Source organism: Somniosus microcephalus, chromosome 4, assembly GCF_052327205.1.
Source record: "Somniosus microcephalus isolate GS21.2 chromosome 4, FLI_Smic_1.0, whole genome shotgun sequence".
NCBI classification, from domain to species: Eukaryota; Metazoa; Chordata; class Chondrichthyes; order Squaliformes; family Somniosidae; genus Somniosus; species Somniosus microcephalus.
The window spans coordinates 49,959,979-49,981,846 of NC_140990.1; the positions used below are offsets into that span (position 1 = coordinate 49,959,979).

The 21,868-nt window shown below is 50.9% G+C and overlaps 2 pseudogenes; one reads left to right on the top strand and one right to left on the bottom strand.

Moving 5' to 3' along the window:
- Positions 1 to 21,868, bottom strand: part of LOC147118834 (uncharacterized) — a 50,201-nt pseudogene that overhangs the window by 21,026 nt on the left and 7,307 nt on the right.
- LOC147118836 (uncharacterized) lies at positions 4,498 to 5,329 on the top strand (annotated as a pseudogene).

Here is a 21,868-nt window from a genome sequence, read left to right on the forward strand (position 1 = left end):
GGGCAGAGCGGCTGGTCGACAGAAGCGGAGTCGGGAGATGCTGTGGGTGAGCATGCTGCACGGTTTCTAAAGGTGAAGAACAGTCTCCGGCCCCAATGAGTTCCAGCGGCCCCGTCTGTGCTCTGTTTGGTGGCAGCTGTGAGGCTTTGTTTCGGTGATGGGATTGGGTTTGTGCCGCCATTTTGGTGGAGGAAAGACAGACTGTTCCTATCTATAGTATGGTGCTTGAGCAGCCATAGGATGGGAAAAGAGAACGGGATAAAAGTAAAAAAGGAAAATAAAAGACAAAACAAAGTAATATCGGCAAGGAATAATGAATGTCTTGATGGCTGGGTCCTGTGAGTGATAACAGCAAGAAGAAGGAAATTTGAGTAGTCGTTTTCCTCTTTTACGGGATTTGAGAAAGTGGTCGGCTTCTTTTCTGTGGAAAAGTTGAAGATTGTGGACAAGGATCATGACATTATATGGTTGGATGACATCAAGTGAAGACGAGGAGTTATTAGAGTGCCAATAGGACTGGCGTTGAACTGGTATTACTTGTTTTTGAAGAAGTTTCGGGTTCTGGTTAAAAGTAGTTTACTTGAAGTCTTAAGTGATTTTTTGATATGGTTGTGGGATTTTCCATATTGTGGTGTTATTTAGTGTTAAAGCCTTCCTTAATCGAACGAACGAACGCTCTAGTGAACGCACGCATGCGGATAGAAATATATGCACGCACGCACGCATACACAATGGAACTTATGTTCGACCGAATGAAGGGCCCGCTCTCCAGGACGGGGGTCACTCGGTGAGTGCGAGGCCTGCCGGACGGATGAACGAATGCACGCATGCACACAGGTAGACAAATGATACGCACACTTACACAATGGAACTTACGTTCGACCGAATGAAAGGCCCTCGCTCCCCAGGTGAAAGTCGGCTTGGTGAGCGTGAAGCCAGCTGGACAGATGAACGAACACAGATGCATGCACGCAGATAGAAACGGCACACATGTACGCAGCCATGCACATGGAACTTACGCTTGAGCGAACGAACGGACGAATGGAGGAATGAATGACTGAATGATTGAACAATGCCAGTTGGACTGGCGTGTACGGATTCTTGGTTTATTAAATAGTTGCAGTTTGTACTGTAAACATTGTTGATTTACCTGTAAAATTTAGTGTTGTATTTATATTGTTGACCATAATTGGTCAATTAATGTAATGGATTTACTATGTAACTGTTGAGTTGTATAAGTACTATTGTACTTGAATGTTAAATTTTTGAAAAAAGGACAACAGGTTATACCAAGCAAAAATGAAGAGTTACTAGATTGCCAGTAGGACTGGTATGTATTGTTTGTTACTATGGGTACCTGTATTGTTGACATTGGTTTTGTCTGGAAAAATTTATTATTGTATTTGTACTGTTAATCCTAAAGCTGTTTTTTCTGAGGCTTAGCCTTATTGTGGTTAATGAATGTAATGGATTTATCATGTAGTTGATGAATTGTAACAAGTACTACCACATTTAAATAAAAGATTAATGAACCAAAAAAAAATGAACCCTGGGGGGACGCGGGCTGCACACACCCCGAGTGCGGCCCCAGGCCCCATTATTAAAACACTCAATATTAACTGCCCACAACTACCCACCAGTTTAAGACACAAACTCCTGGACAACCAGGAAGTACTGGGAAATCCCCAGCAAGTCAGGAAGCCGGACTCTTGGGAGGTTCCACACCGCTGGCTGCTCGTCTGTCATAGAAACATAGAAGATAGGAGCAGGAGTAGGCCATTCGGCCCCACGAGCCTGCTCCATCATTCAATGAAATCATGGCTGATCATCCAAATTCAGTACCCTGTCCTTGCCTTCTCCCCATACCCCTTGATCCCTTTAACCTTAAGAAATATATCCAACTCCTTCTGGAATATATTTAATGAATTGGCCTCAACTGCCTTCTGTGGTAGAGAATTCCACAGGTTCACCACTCTCTGGGTGAAGAAATTCCTCCTCATCTCTGTCCTAAATGACTTACCCCTTATTCTTAGACTGTGACCCCTGGTTCTAGACTCCCCCGCCATCGGGAACATCCTTCCTGCATCTAGTCTGTCTAGCCCTGTAAGAATTTTATAAGTTTCAATGAGATCCCCTCTCATTCTTCTAAACTCCAGCGAGTATAAGCCCAATCGACCCAATCTCTCCTCATACGTCATTCCTGCCATCCCAGGTATCAGTCTGGTGAATCTTCGCTGCCTCCCTCCATGGCAAGAACATCCTTCCTCAGATAAGGCAACCAAAACTGCACACAATACTCAAGTTGTGGTCTCACCAAGACCCTGTACAACTGCAGCAAGACATCCTCTCGCTATGAAGGCCAACATACCATTTGCCTTCTTAACCGCCTGCTGCACCTGCATGCTTACCTTCAGCAACTGGTGCACAAGGACACCCAGGTCTCGTTGCACTTCCCCTTCTCCCAATCTATTGCCATTCAGGTAATAAGCTGCCTTCCTGTTTTTGCCACCAAAGTGGATAACCTCGCATTTATCCCTGCTTTCTCCCCATATCCCCTGTGTCAGTGATCTCCCATCAGATTAATGTGCTTCTGCTGTGTGTGTGTTTAACAAAGTGCCCGAAGCAGTTCATAAGGTTGGGAACCAGTGAGTGCAGAACTGAACCCATTCAGAGTCAGCACCTTCAGCGGAGGAGATGGAGGGGAACCAGTGAGTGCAGAACTGAACCCAGCAAGAGTCAGCACCTTCAGGGGAGGAGAGGGAGGGGAACCAGTGAGTGCAGAACTGAACCCAGCAAGAGTCAGCACCTTCAGGGGAGGAGAGGGAGGGGAACCAGTGAGTGTAGAACTGAACTCAGCCAGAGTGAAGCACCTTCAGGGGAGGATAGGGAGGGGAACCAGTGAGTGTAGAACTGAACCCAGTCAAAGTCAGCACCTTCAGGGGAGGAGAGGGCGGGGAACCAGTAAGTGTAGAACTGACCCCAGCCAGAGTCAGCACCTTCAGGGGTGGAGTGGGAGGGGAACCAGTGAGTGTAGAACTGAACCCAGCTAGAGTAAACACCTTCAGGGGAGGAGAGTGAGGGGAACCAGTGAGTGTAGAACTGAACCCAGCCAGAGCCAGCACCTTCAGGGGAGGAGAGGGGAACCAGTGAGTGTAGGACTGAACCCAGCCAGAGTCAGCACCTTCAGGGGAGGAGAGGGAGAGGAACCAGTGAGTGTAGAACTGAACCCAGCCAGAGTCAGCACCTTCAGGGGAGGAGAGGGAGGGGAACCAGTGAGTGTAGAACTGAACCCAGCCAGAGTCAGCATCTTCAGGAGAGGAGAGAGAGGAACCAGTGAGTGTAGAACTGAACCCAGCCAGAGTCAGCACCTTCAGGGGAGGAGAGAGAGGAACCAGTGAGTGTAGAACTGAACCCAGCCAGAGTCAGCACCTTCAGGGGAGGAGAGGGAGGGGAACCAGGGAGTGTAGAACTGAACCCAGCCAGAGTCAGCACCTTCAGGGGAGGAGAGGGAGAGGAACCAGTGAGTGTAGAACTGAACCCAGCCAGAGTCAGCACCTTCAGGGGAGGAGAGGGAGAGGAACCAGTGAGTGTAGAACTGAACCCAGCCAGAGTCAGCACCTTCAGGGGAGGAGAGGGAGGGGAACCAGTGAGTGTAGAACTGAACCCAGCCAGAGTCAGCATCTTCAGGAGAGGAGAGAGAGGAACCAGTGAGTGTAGAACTGAACCCAGCCAGAGTCAGCACCTTCAGGGGAGGAGAGAGAGGAACCAGTGAGTGTAGAACTGAACCCAGCCAGAGTCAGCACCTTCAGGGGAGGAGAGGGAGGGGAACCAGGGAGTGTAGAACTGAACCCAGCCAGAGTCAGCACCTTCAGGGGAGGAGAGGGAGAGGAACCAGTGAGTGTAGAACTGAACCCAGTCAGAGTCAGCACCTTCAGGGGAGGAGAGGGAGGGGAACCAGTGAGTGTAGAACTGAACTCAGCCAGAGTCAGCACCTTCAGGGGAGGAGAGGGAGGGGAACCAGTGAGTGTAGAACTGAACCCAGCCAGAGTCAGCATCTTCAGGAGAGGAGAGAGAGGAACCAGTGAGTGTAGAACTGAACCCAGCCAGAGTCAGCACCTTCAGGGGAGGAGAGGGAGAGGAACCAGTGAGTGTAGAACTGAACCCAGCCAGAGTCAGCACCTTCAGGGGAGGAGAGGGAGGGGAACCAGTGAGTGTAGAACTGAACCCAGCCAGAGTCAGTATCTAGAATTGTCTGTTCTGAATTTCTATCCTGTACTCTCAGTCATGTCTTTTGTAAACTCTTTTTACAGGATATTAGAAGGGGAGGATTTGTAGATGGGAAACTCAAACCAAACATCACCTCAAGATCTGACAAAGGCTCTCAATTCGTTTGGACGTGAATAATATCGGCCTTTGAATGTGGACGGAGAATTGTTTTAACCAATTACAGAGCCTGTAAAATCATCGCACCTTTCACAGTGAGGAGAAACCGTACACATGTTCTGTGTGTGGGCGAGGCTTCAACTGATTATCCAACCTGGAGAGTCACAAGGACACCCGCACCACGGAGAAACCGTGGAAATGTGAGGACTGTAGGAAGGAATTCACTTACCCGTCTGAGCTGAAAACTCATCGCTACCGGCGCACCAGGGAGAGGCCGTTCACCTGCTCCGTGTGTGGGAAGTGATTCCCTAACTCATCCCACCTTCTGAGACACCAGCGAGTTCACACCGGGGAGAGGCCGTTCACCTGCTCCGTGTGTGGGAAGTGATTCCCTAACTCATCCCACCTTCTGAGACACCAGCGAGTTCACACCGGGGAGAGGCCGTTCACCTGCTCCGTGTGTGGGAAGGGATTCCCTAAATCATCCCACCTTCTGAGACACCAGCGAGTTCACACTGACGAGAGACCTTTTAAATGCTCCAACTGTGCGAACTGCTTCAAAAGCTCTGAGGAACTGATTCAACACCAGCGAGTTCACACCGACGATAAACCATTCAGTTGCTCTCACTGTGGGAAGAGATTCAGGCAGTCATCCAATCTCATTGTACAGCAACGCACTCACACTGGGGAGAGACTGTTCATCTGCTCCATGTGTGGGAAGAGATTCATTAAATCAACCAACCTGCTGACACACCAGCGACTTCACAATGGGGAGAGGCCGTTCACCTGCTCTGTGTGTGGGAAGGGATTCACTTGTTCATCCACCCTGCTGAAACACCAGCGAGTTCACACTGGGGAGAAGCCGTTCACCTGCTCCATGTGTGGGAAGAGATTCAATCAGTCATCCAAACTACTGACACACCAGCGAGTTCACAAGTGACTGCATGGGTTGGATTCTGCTGTTAATCACATCCAGAACTGAACCATGTTCATTCTCAGATTTGGGGTTCATCTGCTGATGTTAATATCCCTATAACTGGGCTGGAGTTTAATATTCTGGGTATACTGCTGATTGACTTCTCAGGGCTGCAGTGTCCCTTTGAGAACCACTGTCTGTGATCTTTTCCCCTTAATTCAGGGACTTTGATCAGAAATTAGTTTACAAAAAAATTATGAATTTTACTTCAATCCTAAATTAATCTTTGGTACAAAATTTACAATTCAGTGTCTGAAAGTTTCCACTGATTTACATCTCCAACTAGAAAGTGCTGATTGATCCTCGCTGACAATCCTTACTGACTTGCAAATTACACACTGTGGCACCTCCATTATCCACCAGAAAGAAGGAATGGGAATTGGTGGAGAATCGAGAGTCCCCAAATGTTGCCCCTCCCGTCTGGTACAGCAATCCCCTCGGCACGGGAATGGAGACAAGTCCAAGCCAAGCAACGGGCTGAGTTTAATCTTTCTAGGCCTGTGGGGTTGGTTTATATCAGACAGGAGGAGATTGGTGTCAATGACTGTGGGGTTGGTTTATATCAGACAGGAGGAGATTGGTGTCAGTGACTGTGGGGTTGGTTTATATCAGACAGGAGGAGATTGGTGTCAGTGACTGTGGGATTGGTTTATATCAGACAGGAGGAGATTGGTGTCAGTGACTGTGGGGTTGGTTTATATCAGACAGGAGGAGATTGGTGTCAGTGACTGTGGGGTTGGTTTACATCAGACAGGATAAATTAGTCAAAGTTGGAGATATATTATATAATGTGTCAAAGAGTTGATTAACAGAGTGGGGAATCATCTCCCTTTGATTTCTATTTCTGACACCAGGCAACAGAAAAAGGTAATTACAACACGACATAAACAGACTCTTCAGGTGTGAGACATCAGACTTCAGAACAACACGTCTGCCAGCTCTGGCCACAAACCTCAGTACAGTCAACCTTTCAGCAACTGCAGCCCTGATTAAATAACTAGTAGTTTAACATGTCGAGTAGAGCTTTTGTATTTATATTCAAAATAGAACAAAAACTGTTCATTGCTGCTCATCAATATCCAAACAATGGGAATGGACACGTTTAAATTCCAAGATATTTCACTGTTTCCTGAGGATAGGTTTCCCTCCAAGGAGGACACTCGCCCTCTTTACCTGGTTCCTCTCCAAGGAGGACACTCACCCTCTTTACCTGGTTCCCCTCCAAGGAGGACACTCGCCCTCTTTACCTGGTTCCCCTCCAAGGAGGACACTCGCCCTCTTTACCTGGTTCCTCTCCAAGGAGGACACTCGCCCTCTTTACCTGGTTCCCCTCCAAGGAGGACACTCGCCCTCTTTACCTGGTTCCTCTCCAAGGAGGACACTCGCCCTCTTTGACTGGTTCCCCTCCAAGGAGGACACTCGCCCTCTTTACCTGGTTCCCCTCCAAGGAGGACACTCGCCCTCTTTACCTGGTTCCTCTCCAAGGAGGACACTCGCCCTCTTTGACTGGTTCCCCTCCAAGGAGGACACTCGCCCTCTTTACCTGGTTCCCCTCCAAGGAGGACACTCGCCCTCTTTACCTGGTTCCTCTCCAAGGAGGACACTCGCCCTCTTTGACTGGTTCCCCTCCAAGGAGGACACTCGCCCTCTTTACCTGGTTCCCCTCCAAGGAGGACACAAGCCCTCTTTACCTGGTTCCCCTCCAAGGAGGACACTCGCCCTCTTTACCTGATTCCCCTCCAAGGAGGACACACACCCTCTTTACCTGGTTCCTTTCCAAGGAGGACACTCACCCTCTTTACCTGGTTCCTCTCCAAGGAGGACACTCGCCCTCTTTACCTGGTTCCCCTCCAAGGAAGACACTCGCCCTCTTTACCTGATTCCCCTCCAAGGAGGACACTCGCCCTCTTTACCTGGTTCCCCTCCAAGGAGGACACAAGCCCTCTTTGCCTGGTTCCCCTCCAAGGAGGACAGACGCCCTCTGTGCCTGGTTTCCCTCCAAGGAGGACACTCGCCCTCTTTACCTGGTTCCCCTCCAAGGAGGACACATGCCCTCTTTGCCTGGTTCCCCTCCAAGGAGGACACACACCCTCTTTAACTGGTTCCCCTCCAAGGAGGACACTCGCCCTCTTTACCTGGTTCCCCTCCAAGGAGGGCACTCGCCCTCTTTACCTGGTTCCCCTCCAAGGAGGACACTCGCCCTCTTTGCCTGGTTCCCCTCCAAGGAGGACACTCGCCCTGTTTGCCTGGTTCGCCTCCAAGGAGGACACTCGCCCTCTTTGCCTGGTTCCCCTCCAAGGAGGACACTCGCCCTCTTTACCTTGTTCCCCTCCAGTGAGGACACTCGCCCTGTTTGCCTGGTTCGCCTCCAGTGAGGACACTCGCCCTGTTTGCCTGGTTCCCCTCCAAGGAGGACACTCGCCCTCTTTACCTTGTTCCCCTCCAAGGAGGACACTCACCCTCTTTGCCTGGTTCCCCTCCAAGGAGGACACTCACCCTCTTTGCCTGGTTCCCCTCCAAGGAGGACACTCACCCTCTTTACCTTGTTCCCCTCCAAGGAGGACACTCACCCTCTTTAACTGGTTCCCCTCCAAGGAGGACACTCGCCCTCTTTACCTGGTTCCCCTCCAAGGAGGGCACTCGCCCTCTTTACCTGGTTCCCCTCCAAGGAGGACACTCGCCCTCTTTGACTGGTTCCCCTCCAAGGAGGACACTCGCTCTCTTTACCTGGTTCCCCTCCAGTGAGGACACTCGCCCTGTTTGCCTGGTTCGCCTCCAAGGAGGACACTCGCCCTCTTTGCCTGGTTCCCCTCCAAGGAGGACACTCGCCCTCTTTACCTTGTTCCCCTCCAGTGAGGACACTCGCTCTGTTTGCCTGGTTCGCCTCCAGTGAGGACACTCGCCCTGTTTGCCTGGTTCCCCTCCAAGGAGGACACTCGCCCTCTTTACCTTGTTCCCCTCCAAGGAGGACACTCACCCTCTTTGCCTGGTTCCCCTCCAAGGAGGACACTCACCCTCTTTGCCTGGTTCCGCTCCAAGGAGGACACTCGCCCTGTTTGCCTGGTTCCCCTCCAAGGAGGACACTCGCCCTCTTTACCTTGTTCCCCTCCAAGGAGGACACTCGCCCTCTTTGCCTGGTTCCCCTCCAAGGAGGACACTCACCCTCTTTGCCTGGTTCCGCTCCAAGGAGGACACTCGCCCTGTTTGCCTGGTTCCTCTCCAAGGAGGACACTCGCCCTCTTTACCTTGTTCCCCTCCAAGGAGGACACTCACCCTCTTTACCTTGTTCCCCTCCAAGGAGGACACTCGCCCTCTTTGCCTGGTTCCCCTCCAAGGAGGACACTCGCCCTCTTTACATTGTTCCCCTCCAAGGAGGACACTCACCCTCTTTGCCTGGTTCCCCTCCAAGGAGGACACTCGCCCTCTTTGCCTGGTTCCCCTCCAAGGAGGACCCTCACCCTCTTTACTTTGTTCCCCTCCAAGGAGGACACTCGCCCTCTTTACCTTGTTCCCCTCCAAGGAGGACACTCGCCCTCTTTACCTGGTTCCCCTCCAAGGAGGACACTCGCCCTCTTTACCTGGTTCCCCTCCAAGGAGGACACTCACCCTCTTTGCCTGGTTCCCCTCCAAGGAGGACACTCGCCCACTTTACCTGGTTCCCCTCCAAGGAGGACCCTCACCCTCTTTACTTTGTTCCCCTCCAAGGAGGACACTCGCCCTCTTTACCTTGTTCCCCTCCAAGGAGGACACTCGCCCTCTTTGCCTGGTTCCCCTCCAAGGAGGACACTCACCCTCTTTACCTGGTTCCCCTCCAAGGAGGACACTCGCCCTCTTTGCCTGGTTCCCCTCCAAGGAGGCCACTCGCCCTCTTTGCCTGGTTCCCCTCCAAGGAGGACACTCGCCCTCTTTACCTTGTTCCCCTCCAAGGAGGACACTCGCCCTCTTTGCCTGGTTCCCCTCCAAGGAGGACACTCGCCCTCTTTACCTGGTTCCCCTCCAAGGAGGACACTCACCCTCTTTGCCTGGTTCCCCTCCAAGGAGGACACTCGCCCACTTTACCTGGTTCCCCTCCAAGGTGGACACTCACCCTCTTTACTTTGTTCCCCTCCAAGGAGGACACTCACCCTCTTTACTTTGTTCCCCTCCAAGGAGGACACTCACCCTCATTGCCTGGTTCCCCTCCCAGGAGGACACTCACCCTCTTTACCTGGTTCCCCTCCAAGGAGGACACTCGCCCTCTTTACCTGATTCCCCTCCAAGGAGGACACTCGCCCTCTTTACCTGGTTCCCCTCCAAGGAGGACACAAGCCCTCTTTGCCTGGTTCCCCTCCAAGGAGGACAGACGCCCTCTTTGCCTGGTTCCCCTCCAAGGAGGACACTTGCCCTCTTTACCTGGTTCCCCTCCAAGGAGGACACAAGCCCTCTTTGCCTGGTTTCCCTCCAAGGAGGACACTCGCCCTCTTTACCTGGTTCCCCTCCAAGGAGGACACACGCCCTCTTTGCCTGGTTCCCCTCCAAGGAGGACACACACCCTCTTTAACTGGTTCCCCTCCAAGGAGGACACTCGCCCTCTTTGCCTGGTTCCCCTCCAAGGAGGACACTCGCCCTCTTTACCTGGTTCCCCTCCAGTGAGGACACTCGCCCTGTTTGCCTGGTTCGCCTCCAAGGAGGACACTCGCCCTCTTTGCCTGGTTCCCCTCCAAGGAGGACACTCGCCCTCTTTACCTTGTTCCCCTCCAAGGAGGACACTCACCCTCTTTGCCTGGTTCCCCTCCAAGGAGGACACTCACCCTCTTTGCCTGGTTCCCCTCCAAGGAGGACACTCACCCTCTTTGCCTGGTTCCCCTCCAAGGAGGACACTCGCCCTCTTTGCCTGGTTCCCCTCCCAGGAGGACACTCGCCCTCTTTACCTGGTTCCCCTCCAAGGAGGACACTCACCCTCTTTGCCTGGTTCCCCTCTAAGGAGGACACTCACCCTCTTTGCCTGGTTCCCCTCCAAGGAGGACACTCACCCTCTTTTCCTGGTTCCCCTCCAAGGAGGACACTCGCCCTCTTTTCCTGGTTCCCCTCCAAGGAGGACACACGCCTCAGTCCGTCTCCACCAGTCACACCAGTCACACTGCACATGCTCAGAGCACAGTCCAGTGATGAGCCGGCGCACTAGGATCGGGTTGTCATTGATTGCTCCCATTCTGCCGCGTCACAAATTCCGGGTAAAGAATTGAAACCCCGAATTGGTGGAGAAAAATAATGTTTTTGTCATCCGATTGAGATTGGGCCATTTTTCACCACCTGTAGGGGTGACTCTAAGTTGTCCCAGTGACACCAGACGGGAGCAAAACCCATTAAGGCAAGTGCCCCAGTGCCCCACAGATATTAAACAAACAATAAACGGTTACTTGGGTTTATAAACAGAGGAATAGAATGTAAAAGCAGAGAGATGATGCTGGAACTTCATAAATCACAGGTTAGGCCTCAGCTGGGGTGTTGTGGACAATTCTGGGCCCCACACTTGAGGAAAGGTGTAAAGGCCTTAGAAAGGGCCCAGAGGAGGTTTACCAGGATGTTACCCGGGATGAGGGACTTCAGTTATGAGGAGATGTTGGAAAAGTTCGGACTGTCCACCTTGGAACAGAGAAGGTTCAGAGGTGACTTAATAGAGGTTTTCAAGATGGTGAGAGATTTTGACAGAATAAATAGGGAAAGAAACATTCCCTCTGGTGAGTGGGTCAATAACTAGAGGTCAAAGATTCAAAAATATTGTCCAAAGATCTAGAGGGGAGATGAGGAGAAATGTTTCCACTCAGAGAGTTGTGGGGATCAGGAACGCTCGACCTGAAAAGATGGTGGAAGCTGATTCCGTTAATAATTGTAAAGCAGAGTTGGACGGGAACTGGAGCAACTGACAGGGTTACGGACATAAAGTGAGGATGTGGGACTAAACACGACGACTCTTTCAAAGAGCCGGCACAGGCACGACGGGCCGAATGGCCTCCTTCTGTGCTGTAAGTTTCTATGTATCAATTCTATGACTAATAACTGTACAATACAGCGACACTCACAAATAATAATTACATCATAATGTGATTGTGAGGATCGATTATCGCCCCTTTAACCTGAGGTGCCCATCGGTCGAGGAAGGTATCAAGTGAACCGGTGGACACCGCCTGCTCCCTCACCAGGGCCACCCGGGCAGGGACAAGACCACGGGAGAGAGGCAGGCAGCCAGAGTGACCCCCCATGGGCCCCGCCCATCCTGGGCCTACAAATTGCTGTTTTCGCCAGGCCCAAGAGCAGGTCCAGGAGAAGATCCTCTGAATTACCCACCCCCCTCCGCACCGGGCGGGCAGAGATTAGGAGTGTGGGGCTAAAGTGTAACCAAGAGTTGAGGAGCAGCCCCTTCAGGTAACTATACAGGGGCTGTAACCTCTCACACTGAATATATACTCGGCCCATGGACTCCTCTAGGCTGCAAACATCACATCTGGCCTTGGAGTCGGAAAGTAGCTTAAAAACTGTTGCACACGACAGCTCCCTGCAACAGTCTCCACCCCAGATCCCCAATGGTGCAGGGAAGGACCCCCGCATAGAGAGCCCTCCATTGGGGAACCTCGCCTCCACCTGACGGCAAGATGACCCGCCAGGCCGGTTGAGATTTTCTTTTAGATTCGTTCCTGGGATGTGGGCGTCACTGGCAAGGCCAGCATTTATTGCCCATCCCTAATTGCCCTTGAGAAGGTGGTGGTGAGCCGCCTTCTTGAACCGCTGCAGTCCGTGTGGTGAAGGTGCTCCCACAGAGCTATTAGGGAGGGAGTTCCAGGATTTTGACCCAGCGACGATGAAGGAACAGCGATATATTTCCAACTCAGGATGGTGTGTGACTTGGAGGGGAACCTGGAGGTGGTGGTGTTCCCCTGCGCCTGCTGCCCTCGTCCTTCAGGTGGTAGAAGTCGCGGGTTTTGGAGGTGCTGTCGAAGAAGCCTCGGCGAGTTGCTGCATTGCATCTTGTAGTTGGTACACACTGCAGCCACGGTTCGCCGGTGGTGGAGGGAGTGAATGTTGAAGGTGGTGGATGGGGTGCCAATCAAGCGGGCTGCTTTGTCCTGGATGGTGTCGAGCTTCTTGAGTGTTGTTGCAGCTGCACTCATCCAGGCAAGTGGAGAGTATTCCTTCACACTCCTTGTGGTAAACCACTGTTATCGTTCACTATTATTACACTGTTGTTATCACTGTTTACACTGTTGTTATCACTACACAAGGTTACCTCTTGCCACGCACGCTGTTATACCTAGGCATACCTCAGCTGACTCCGCCCATGGCTCCACCTGCTTGCCCAGGTATAAAGGTGACTGATTGGCTAGTATTCTTCCTTGTTGGAACCGATCACCCACGAGGGTGGGCTCTGTTATTTAGCCAATAAAAACCTATAGTTACTATCTTAACTCGTCGCTTTTCATGGTAATGCCTCCAGCGTCGTACGGCTTCCACAATCGCCTGGGCCTCCTTCTCGACAGAAGAGTGTCGGATCTCAGGGCCCTGGAGGGTCCTTGAGAAGAAGGCCACAGGTCTCCCCGCCTGGTTAAGGGTTGCAGCTAGGGTGAAGTCAGACGCATCGCTCTCCACTTGGAAAGGGATGGACTCATCCACTGCGTGCATTGTGGCCTTCGCAATGTCTCCTTTTATGAGGGAGAAGGCTGCGCATGCTTCTGCTGTCAGGGGGAAGGAGGTGGACTTCATGAGGGGTCTGGCTTTGTCCGCATAATTGGGCACCCATTGGGCATAGTAAGCGAAGAGCCCCAGGGTTCTCTTCAGTGCCTTTTGACAGTGGGGAAGGGGAAGCACCATGAGGGGGCGCATTCTTTCGGGGTCGGGACCGATGACTCCGTTCTCTACTACACAGCCGAGGATGGCAAGGCGCGAGGTGTTAAACATACATTTCTCCTTATTGTAAGTGAGATTCAGCCGTTGGGCCGTACGGAGGAATTTCTCCAGATTAACATCATGGTCCTGCTGGTCGTGGCCGCAGATGGTGACGTTATCTAGATAAGGAAACGTGGCCTGCAGCGCGTTCTGGTCAACCATCCGGTCCATCTCCCTTTGGAAGACCGAAACCCCGTTGGTGACGCCGAAGGGAACCCTAAGGAAGTGGTAGAGGCGGCCATTCGCCTCGAAGGCGGTATACTGGCGGTCCTCAGGGCGGATAGGGAGTTGGTGATAGGCCAACTTAAGGTCGATGGTGGAGAATACCCGGTACTGTGCAATCTGGTTGACCATATCAGATATGCGGGGAAGGGGGTATGCGTCCAGCTGAGTGTACCGGTTTATGGTTTGGCTGTAGTCGATGACCAGGCGGTGTTTATTGCCGGTCTTAACGACTGCGACCTTGGCACGCCAGGGGCTGGTGCTCCCCTCGATGATGCCCTCCTTCAGGAGTCGCTGCACCTCAGAGCTAATAAAAGCTCTGTCCCCTGTGCTGTACCGCCTGCTCTTGGTAGCGACGGGTTTACAGTCGTGGGTGAGGTTAGCGAACAAGGAGGGGGGCGGGACTTTGAGAGTGGAGAGGCCGCAGGTGGTACGCGGCGGGCGGTTTAAAAACTGCTGGTTGTAGACTGTGAGTGGGGGGAGGGATCCACCGTATGCCAAAGTGACACTTTGAAGGTGGCATTGGAAATCCAGCCCTAGTAGAATGGCAGCGCAGAGCTGGGGCAGGACGAGAAGTTTAAAGTTTTTATATTCCGTGCCCCTAACCGACAGGGTCACCACGCAGTAGCCGCTGACGTCTGTTGAATGGGACTTCGACGCCATCGAGATCCGATGGCACGTTGGCCGGACAGTGAGGGAGTAGCAGCGCACCGTGTCTGGGTGAATAAAACTCTCCGTGCTCCCGCTGTCGAACAGGCAGGTCGTGGCATGGCCGTTTACTTCGATGTCCATCATGGACCTGGACAGATGATGCGGGAGAGCTTGGTCAAGCGTGACGGAGGCCAGTGTATGGCTGAGTGAGCTGCTGTAGTCGGCAGGTGAGGCGGTGGTCGGGTCTGGAGACAAAATGGCGGCCGATTGCGGCGAACAAAATGGCGGCGCCCATGACGCGGATCCCCACGAGGTCGAAGTTGGACAAAATGGCGGAGAAGATGGCCGCCCCCACGACTCACATGAGGCACAGCTGGCGTCTGTGGCCTTGATCAAAGATGGCCGCCCCCACGACTCACATGAGGCACTGCTGGCGTCTGTGGCTTTCCCCCTGCAGGCGTTTGCGAAGTGGCCTTTTTTTTCGCATCCGGAGCAGGTCGCATTCCTTGCAGGGCAGCGCGCCCTTTGATGTCTCGCCTGGCCACAGAAATAGCAGCTGGCGGCCCGATCGCGGGGCTCCGCTGCCGCAGCAGGTCCCGAGGGTGGCGGTCCCGATCGATTCCGGGACACCGACGCCGTAGTAGGTCCCAGGGGTGGCGGTGCGAGGGGTATTGCGGCCGAAGTCGGGCCCGAGTCCCAGGGTCGCGCAGCACTGTACCCGGAGTACGCCTCGAGGTCCCGATGGGCCACTTCCAGGGAGCGACCGAGGGCTGCAGCTGCTTTCAAACCGAGGTCCTTTGATTCGAGCAGTCTTTGCCGTGAGTAGTCGGACCGAAGGCCTTTCACGAAGGCATCACGGATGTTTCCTTCAGCATGTTGTGCAGCCAATACAGCTTTAAAGTCACAGTCCCTGCCGAGTGTTTGTAGCGCCCGTAAAAATTCATCTACAGACTCTCCTGGCTGTTGCGAGCGGGATCTTAGGAGATGTCTGGCATACATTGAATTTACTGGGCTCCGGTACTGCTCTTTTAGCTGGTCGAGGGCCTCCTCGTATGTAGCAAGGTCCCGGATGAGTGCAAATACTTTAGGGCTCACCTGGGCGGTCAGAACTCTTAGTTTGTTGGCTTGCGATGGCACGCCGGAGGCTACCAGGTAGGATTCAAAGCAGCTCAGCCAGTGATCGAAGTCGAGGGCTGAATTCGCTGCCTGTGGATTTAGATCCAAGTACGGCAGTCGGAGGGCTCGCAGCCAAGTCGGCTGCTGGGGCTGTTGTAGCTGGCCGTTTGGCTGGTCGTTTGGCTGCTCCAGTCCATTCATTTCAAAATTTAGCCAATAAAATTGATATACCTATCAATTCATTCCATGAAAAGCGACGAGTTAAGATAGTAACTATAGGTTTTTATTGGCTAAATAACAGAGCCCACCCTCGTGGGTGATCGGTTCCAACAAGGAAGAATACTAGCCAATCAGTCACCTTTATACCTGGGCAAGCAGGCGGAGCCATGGGCGGAGTCAGCTGAGGTATGCCTAGGTATAACAGCGTGCGTGGCAAGAGGTAACCTTGTGTAGTGATAACAACAGTGTAAACAGTGATAACAACAGTGTAACAATAGTGAACGGTTGTGAACGATAACAGTGGTTTACCACACTCCTTACTTGTGCCTTGTCGATGGTGGAAAGGCTTTGGGGAGTCAGGAGGTGAGACACTCGCCGCAGAATACTCAGCCTCTGACCTGTTCTTGTTGCCACAGTATTTATGTGGCTGGTCCAGTTAAGTTTCTGGTCAATGGTAACCCCCAGGATGTTGATGGTGGGGGATTTGGCGATGGTAATGCCGTTGAATGACAAGGGGTAGTGGTTAGACTCTCGCTTGTTGGAGATAGTCATTGTCTGGCACTTGTGTGGCGTGAATGTTACCTGCCACTTATCAGCCCAAGCCTGAATGTCATCCAGGTCTTGCTGCATGCGGGCGTGGACAACTTCATTATCTGAGGAGTTGCGAATGGAACTGAACACTGTGCAGTCATCAGCGAACATCCGCACTTCTGACCTTATGATGGAGGGAAGATCATTGATGAAGTAGCTGAAGATGGTTGGGCCGAGGACACTGCCCTGCAATATTGGGCATTAAACAAAATTAATAAATCAATTATACAGAAACCTGAGTGCCCGGGTCCTCAGCCCTGGTGCAAAGGACATTAGCCTCCAATTTTCCATTCCTAACTCACACCTCAGGCCCCGCCCAGTCTGGTTTAATTGCTAAATGTTTTCTAACTGTGATTTCTAACTCGAGTTCAGGCCTGTCATTCTGACGGAAACATACAAGGCCTCATTTTTTTGTGTGACTTATCTGGGAAGTTTTTAATGGCTTTAATAAACTGGCAAAAAGATTTTTTTTTAAAGGTGGAAAGAGGTGAAAAATGCAACTAGCGATGCCTCAAAACACACGGGATGGAGAAATCCATCAGAGCCCCTGCCACAGGACTCGATATCCACCCCCTCCACCACTGGGGCACTGTGTCTGTAATATGTACGGTCTACAAGATGACCACGGTCAGGCCATGTGGAGTCAAAGGTCAGGCCGTGTGGAGTCAAGGGCCAGGCAGCAGAATGGATGGAAAGATGGCAACAAACTTCCCTTAACTCCAACCCTCTGATTTCTGTTTTACATAACATAAGAATCAGGAGCAGGAGTGGGCCTTGCGGACCCTCGAGCCTGCTCCACCATTCAATAAGATCATGGCTGATCTTCTACCTCATCTCCACTTTCCTGCCCTATCCCCATATCCCTTGATTCCTCTGGAGTCCAAATATCGAACTATCTCAGCCTTGAATATACTCAACGACTGAGCATCCACAGCACTTTGGGGCAGAGAATTCCAAAGATTTACAACCCTCTGTGTGAAGAAATTTCTCCTGATCTCCGTCTTAAAAGGCCGAACTTCTTATCCTGAGAACCTGCCCCCCTAGTTCTAGACTCTCCAGCCAGGGGAAACAGCCTCTCAGCATCTACCCTGTCAATCCCCCTCAGAATCTTATATGTTTTAATGAGATCACCTCTCATTCTTCTAAACTCCAGAGAGTATCGGCCCATTCTACACAATCTCTCCTCATAGGACAGCCCTCTCATCACAGGAATCAATCTAGTGAACCTTCGTTGCACCGCCTCCAAGGCAAGTATATCCTTCCTTAGATAAGGAGACCAAAACTGAGCACAGTACTCCAGGTGTGGTCTCACCAAGGCCCTGTACAATTGTAGCCAGACTTCCTTACTCTTATACTCCAACCCCCTTGCAATAAAGGCCAACATGCCACTTGCCTTCCTTATTGCTTTCTGTACCTGCATGCTAACTCTCTGTGTTTCTTGTACGAGGACACCTAAATCTCTCTGGACACCAACATTTAATAGTTTACCACCATTTAAAAAATATTCTATTTTTCTGTTCGTCCTACCAAAGTGAATAACCTCACATTTCCCCACATTATACTCAATCTGCCACCTTACTGCCCACTCACTTAGTCTATCTATCTCCCTTTGCAGACTCTGTGTTCTCCTCACAGCTTACTGTCCCACCTAGCTTTGTATCATCAGCAAACTTGCATTGGAAACATTGCAATCAGTCCCTTCATCCAAGTCATTAATATAAATTGTAAATAGCTGAGGCACTGATCCTTACGGCACCTCACTGGTTACAGCCTGCCAATCTGAAAATGACCCATTTATCCCAACTCTCTTTTCTGTCTGTTAACCAATCCTCTATCCATGCCAATACATTACCTCCAACCCCATGTGCCCTTATCTTGTTCAACAACCTCTTGGATAAGGCTTTCGATAAGGTCCCGCATAAGAGATTAGCGTGTAAAGTTAAGGCATATGGGATTGGGGGCAAGGTACTGACTTGGATAGAGAACTGGTTGGCAGACAGAAAGCAAAGAGTTGGAATAAACGGGTCTTTTTCCGAGTGGCAGGCAGTGACTAGTGGGGTACCGCAGGGATCGGTCCTTGGACCCCAGCTATTCACAATATATATTAATGATCTAGACAAGGGAACTAGATGTAATATCTCCAAATTTGCAGACGACAAAGCTGGGTGGGCGTGTGTGCTGTGAGGAGGATGCCGAGAAACTCCAGGATGATTTGGACAGGTTGGGTGATTGGGCAGAAGCATGGCAGATGCAATATAATGTGGATAAATGTGAGGTTATCCACTTTGGCAGCAAAAACAGGAAGGCAGATTATTATCTGAATGGCAATAGATTGGAAGAAGGGGAAGTGCAACGAGACCTGGGTGTCCTTGTGCACCAGTCGCTGAAGGTAAGCATGCAGGTGCAGCAGGCGGTTAAGAAGGCAAATGGTATGTTGGCCTTCGTAGCGAGAGGGTTTGAGTACAGGAACAAGGATGTCTTGCTGCAGTTCTACAGGGCCTTGGCGAGACCACATCTTGAGTATTGTGTGCAGTTTTGGTCGCCTTATCTGAGGAAGGATGTTCTTGCCATGGAAGGAGTTCAGCGAAGATTCACCAGGCTGATACCTGGGATGGCAGGAATGACGTATGAGGAGAAATTGGATCGACTGGGCTTGTACTAGCTGGAGTTTAGAAGAATGAGAGGGGATCTCATTGAAACTTATAAAATTCTAACAGGACTAGACAGACTAGATGCTGGAAGGATGTTCCTGATGGTTGGGGATTCCAGAACCAGGGGTCACAGTCTGAGGATAAGGGGTAGGCCATTTAGGACAGAAATGAGGAGGAATTTCTTCACCCAGAGATTGGTGAACCTGTGGAATTCTCTACCACAGAAGGCAGTAGAGGCCAATTCATTAAATATATTCAAAAAGGAGTTGGATATATTTCTCAAGGCTAAAGGGATCAAGGGGTATGGGGAGAAAGCAGGGACCGGGTACTGAATTTGGATGATCAGCCATGATCGTATTGAATGGCGGAGGAGGCTCGAGGGGCCAAATGGCCTACTCCTGCTCCTATCTTCTATGTTTCTATGTTATGTAGCACCTTATCGATGCCTTGCAGAAATCCAAATATACTACATCCACTGGTTCCCCTTTATCTACCCTGCTAGTTACATCCTCAAAAAATGCTAATAAATTTGTCAAACACGATTTCCCTTTCATAAAACCATGTTGACTCTGCCTAATCATATTATGATTTTCTAAGTACCCTAATACCACTTCCTTAATAATGGATTCCAGCATTTTCCCGACAAATGATGTCAGGCTAACTGGCCTGTAGTCTCTCTCCCTCCTTTCTTGAATAGCAGGGTCGCATTTACTACCTTCCAACCTGCTGGGACCATTCCTGAATCTAGGGAATTTTGGAAGATCAAAACCAATGAATCCACTATCTCCGCAGCCTCCTCTTTTAGAACCCTGGGATGTAGGCCATCAGGTCCAAGGGTTTTGTTGGCTTTTAGTCCCGTTAGTTTCTCAAGTACCTTTTTCTCTACTGATATTAATTACTTTAAGTTCCTCGCTCTCAGTTGCCCCTTGGTTCCCCACTATTTTTGGTTTACTTTTTGTGTCTTCTACTCTGAAGACAGATACAAAAAAGGTGTTTAAAGTCTCTGCCATTTCCTTGTTCCCCAATATCATTTCTCCTGTCTCAGCCTGTAATGGACCAACACTTGCTTTAGCTACTCTCGTTCTTTTTACATACTAGAAGCTCTTACAGACTGTTTTTATATTTCTTGCTAATTTAAACTCATTCTATTTTCTCCCTTTTTGTCAATTGGTTGGTTTTGTGGCCATTTTTCGATCCATTCTGCTGCCTGGCCCTTCACTCCACACGGCCTAACCTGGGTCATCTTGTAGATCTTACAAACTGTTATGGATAGCAAGCTGGTCACAAAACAGAAAACAGAGAGTAGGGGTTAGGATTAGCTACTCAGACTGGCAAAAGGTGGGAAGTGGTATTCCACAGGGATTGGTGCTGGGACCACTGTTGTTCACCATTTACATAAACGATTTGGACTCGGGAATCAGAGGTACAATTTCAAAATTTGTCGATGAAACCAAATTGGGGGGTAAAGTTAATACTGAGGAAGACTGTGACAAAATGCAAGAAGACATTAATAAAGTTGCAGAACGGGCATGTAATTGGCAAATAAATTTCAATATAGCTAAGTGTGAGGTGGTGCATTTTGGTAGGAAGAATAAGGAGGCCACATACTATTTGGAAAATAAGAATCTAAATGGGGTAGAGGAGCAAAGGGATCTCGGGGTCCAGATACACAAATCACTAAAAGTAGCGACACAGGTTAATGAGGCCATAACAGGAGCAAACAATGGATTGGGGCTCATTTCTAGAGGAGCCTTCTACACCGGGCCTGGGAGCTCGGAATCACAGCCGAGAGCGGCTGGGACACATTTCATACACACCTCAAGAAAGGCCAAAGTGCCGTTTGCCCCTCTCAGTGTGGCCCTGAAGGACTGTGTCCAGGCTGAAGTTCTGTTCCCGCCATACGATCTGCCCCCCAGTTTGTAGACAAAAATCTACAACAATCTGTTTAACACAAAGCTGATTTATTTGACATCTATCCAGGATATTAAACTCCAGCCCAGTTATAGGGGTTATTAACATCAGCAGAAACAAACCCCAACTGTCAGAATGAATATGGTTCAATCCTGGATGTGATTAACAGCAACAATAACAGCAGAATCCAACCCCTGCAGTCACTTGTGAACTCGCTGGTGTTTCAGCAGGTGGGAAGAATGAGTGAATCCCTTTCCACACACGGAGCAGGTGAACGGCCTCTCCCCAGTGTGAACTCGCTGATGATTCAGCAGGGTGGATGAATCAGTGTATCCCTTCCCACACTCAGGGCGTCACCGGGAGAAAGCCCCGCAGCTGCCGCCCCGCTCGGGGCAAACGCCCGGCCCGGAGGCTCTTGTTCAGGGCCTGAGGCCCACCCCGGGTGTTTGTGAAGCGGATAATGTTGAGTGTTTTAATAATGGGGCCTGGGGCCGCACTCGGGGTGTGTGCAGCCCGCGTCCCCCCGGGGTTCATTAACCCGCTCCCTGAGCTCTCTCACCTGATGTGTCAGCAGCTGCTGCCAAGGTCCGTGCATGCTCAGCTCGCACTGCCCGGGTGATTGACGTGAGCTTCCGACCAATAGGGTGCGAGCAGGGCGGGGCTTGAGGAGCAAGCTGGCGGTGGGCCCTCTAACCAATCGGGGAGCCCGAAGGGTGGGACTAGCGCCGGCTGATTGTCTGATCCGCAGGGCAGCGAGTTTCTCCAGTCCCTTGTTCAGGGCCCAGGGCCAGGGAAGGCTGTGGGCCTTTATTCCCCTTTTTGGACACAAGGCTCTTTGTCTCACAACACACTGGCTCAGGTTTTAATAGAGACTTTTTCAATTCATCAATAAAAGCAGATAAACCTCGTGCTTCTGTGGGGAATTTATTATTAGTTTCAGGAAACAACAACAACCACTTGTATTTATAAAGCACCTTTAATGTAGTAAAACATCCCAAGGCTCTTCACAGGATCGTTATAAAACAAAATTTGACACCGAGCCACATAAGGAGATATTCGGGCAGATGACCAAAAGCTTGGTCAAAGAAGTAGGTTTTAAGGAGCATTTTAAAGAAGGAGAGAGAGGTAGAGAGATGGAGAGGTTTCGGGAAGGAATTCCAGAGCTTAGGGGCCAGGCAACTGAAGGCACGGCCGCCAATGGTGGAGCGATTAAAATCGGGGATGCTCA